The sequence below is a fragment of the Myotis nattereri genome, assembly GCF_964212035.1.
Source record: "Myotis nattereri genome assembly, chromosome: 3".
NCBI classification, from domain to species: Eukaryota; Metazoa; Chordata; class Mammalia; order Chiroptera; family Vespertilionidae; genus Myotis; species Myotis nattereri.
Window position 1 is genome coordinate 154086635 of NC_138077.1, and position 3094 is coordinate 154089728.

The 3094-nt window shown below is 40.0% G+C and overlaps 1 long non-coding RNA gene across 1 annotated transcript; it reads right to left on the reverse strand.

Annotated features, from left to right (window-relative positions):
• Nucleotides 1-1407: 1407 nt before the first annotated feature.
• On the reverse strand, nucleotides 1408-2425 carry LOC308515922. The gene is made up of 3 exons (XR_013995678.1): nucleotides 2405-2425; nucleotides 2140-2209; nucleotides 1408-1473 (listed from the first exon to the last, which is right to left on the reverse strand). It is a non-coding gene; the product is annotated as an uncharacterized lncRNA (long non-coding RNA).
• Between the last annotated feature and the right edge of the window lie 669 nt (nucleotides 2426-3094).

Sequence of the window (3094 nt, forward strand, 5' to 3'; positions counted from 1 at the left end):
CTATAAATTTCACACTGCCATACATGGAAACCTCTGGCATGTATTAAGCATGCTATAAATGTTTAAAATTATTAACTCCCTCTGTAAATTTCCATGGTTCTCTACCCAGAAGTCTTCTTCCAAAATTCTAGGTTTTTTCCCCTCTCTTTTCTCCCAGTGGTCTCTCCTAATTCAGGAGTTCTTCAGTGGTGCTATAGTTTCTGATACTGGTTACTTGCCTTATAAAACACACTTTTGGCCCTTGCTGCTACCATTTACCTATTACCTAGATATATTAGTCTGCTCAGGTTGCCATAACAAAATACCAGAAACTGGGTGGATTAAACAACAGAAATGCATTTTCTCACAGTCTGCAGGCTAGAAGCCCAAGATCAAGATTCCTGCCAATTTGGTTTCTGGTGGAGACTCTTTTTGTGGCATATAGTAAGCACATATGCACTTGGCTATAATGTATAGTTGTAAAATGCAGGGAATAAAAATTTAAATTTAACACTGTTCTTATGAGGATATTTATAGACATAATAACTGAACAACTATGATGAATTGTGGTTAGTGATTTATTAGAAGTATCTAAAAAGGGAGAAGTAAATGTGTAGGGACATTGGGGAATGCTATAAAACTAGATGGTCTTTCTTAGAATTGAGGAAGGCGGGTACTTCTCTAAGTGGAACACATTGATGAAGATTAGACAGAGAAGTGCTGAGAGTTAGCTAACACCACTGAAGTGGTTATTTGATGTAATGCAAAAATTCTCATCTATATCCAGTATCACACTCTTATTTATATACTAGAGGCCTGGTGCACAAATTCATGCACGGGTGGGGTCTGGCCGGCCTGCCCCTATGGGGCCAGGCTGGATGGGGGGAGGGGCCACAGGAGGTTGGTTGGCCGGTCCAGCCCCCGATCGGGCCAATTGCCTGGCTGCAGTGTGCGTCATAGTGACCAGTTCTTGCAGTCATTCTGGTCGCTCCCATCGCTTGGCTTTTATGTATACTAGTATAGATACAACTCAGGATTTTTATTTTGTTTATTTCTATTTTCTTTTTTTACACATAAATGCTACTTAACACAAACAAGCTGGTTTCCCATAATGCTATGTAGCTGGCAAAAAATGTTTGGTTTGAATTAATAGAAATACAGAAACAGGGAGATGGTAGCCTCTCTCTCCTCTGCACCAATATAAAAGGTGCTTTGATTACTGTAGTCTGTACAAGGGATAACAAAAACTATAGTGCTTTCAGATGAGAGCAAACACTGTAGTGATGAGAAAATGCAATTAATTAAACAACAAATTAATTTTCTCACAGTTTCAGAGGCTAGAAGTCTGAGATCAGGTGTCACAGGATTGGCTACTTCCGAGGCCTCGCTCCTTGCTTTGTTGATGGCTGCCTCCCCCTGTTTCTTCACGTGGCCTTCTCTGTGTGTCAGTGACGAGGCATTTAAATCACAAGCTATAATCCCAGAACAAGTAGCCTGGAGAAGAGCAGACAAGGGAGAGGAAAGAGAAGCATATGGCCACAGAGTAGAACTAAAACCACTGGCTATACAAAGCTAATGAAAAACACATTCCACTAAATGTAAGGAAGAATTTTCTAGAATTTTCTGTCACCAGTGCTATAGGCTGCCTAGAAAAGGAGTGAGCTTCTAACTGCCAGAGTTGTTCAAGCAGAAGGTAGTCATGGAAGTCATATAGAATATTCAAGTGCTATATAGGGAATCAGGCCAGTGACATTAGGATCCCTTGAGAACCTGGGACTTTTGGGAGTCAGTGTCCCACTTTGAATTTTGAAGATATGGACTAGGAGGCCATTATGGTGCATAGAAGCCAACCAGAGATGCTTCAGGGACTATGGATGAGAATGTGTCAATAATCCACATGGTGGAGTATAGAGCAGGGAAATAGCAGAGTCCCTTTATGTCAGTCCACTTCTGCTAGACATGCTGCAGTTATGAACAATCCAAAAATCTTGGCGCCTTGCTACAACCACTGTTTCTTTCTTACTCTCATTATGTTAACTGAATCACTAAACTTCTGGATAACGTCCTCTTATCTTGGAGTTCAGGCTGAAAAAGATTATCTGTATCTAGACATTGCTGGAATTGTGGAACCACGTGAAGGTTTTTAAAACTTCGGCTTACAGTTGGCATCACCATTTCCACTCCACTTCACTGGCCACAGCAAGACATTGAAAGGGCTGGAAGGAAGGCCCTGAAAGGTAGGAAATATTTTGACTATATTTAAACATACTACATCAAGTCTTGTAGTCATGGTTTGAAATGTATCAGTTCCACACAGTGAAATAAATGACATCTAGGGAGTAAGAAAAACCTTTTCATTTAGCATTTATTTTAGAAGTGCATTTTCCTACCAAAAGATAGAATGGTCTAAAAACCTGCTACCTACCTCACTGGAGAAAGAGAAAATAGAACTCCCAGGCACTCATAGCAGGTATATTTTCAGAGGTGCAGGAAAAAGGCATATTCATATATTTCATCATTGCCTGTGAAGAAACATGTAGGGATATAAATATCCATGGCTCCCTAAATATAGTTGATAAAGACTTTGTGTTTTAAAAGTAAGATTTTGGATAATTAACAAAAGAGATAAAGAATTCTCTGTAAGTCCATGACCAGAACTGGTTGTATGATGGGAGATATGACCCTGATTCATGTGGGGACTGTGCAGCTGGGTATAGAGGAACTGGTTTTGGAGCTGGACCAGAGCAAAAGAGGTCATATGAGGAAATATCCCCAAGGTTCTTTCATTTGAAACTAAGAGTATATCAGACTAATAGTCTGAACTTACTTTGAAGGCTATGGAGAGCTAATGAAGACTTTTAAGCAGGAAAGAGACAGGGCTATACTAGTACTTGTATAATTAAAACAAATTGCTCAGGATGGATTGGAAATGGGACAAAATTTGAGGCAAGACTATCAGAATTAGAGAATGTTGGCTAGAAGTGAAAGGCCCTGACACTAGGCCAGGAGCAGTAGTAACAGAGAGCTAAGAACAAATGGAAAACTGTTATAGAGATAAGAATAGGACTTGGTGACTGATTGGATGAGAAGTCTGAATGAGGACTCCAAAGATTGC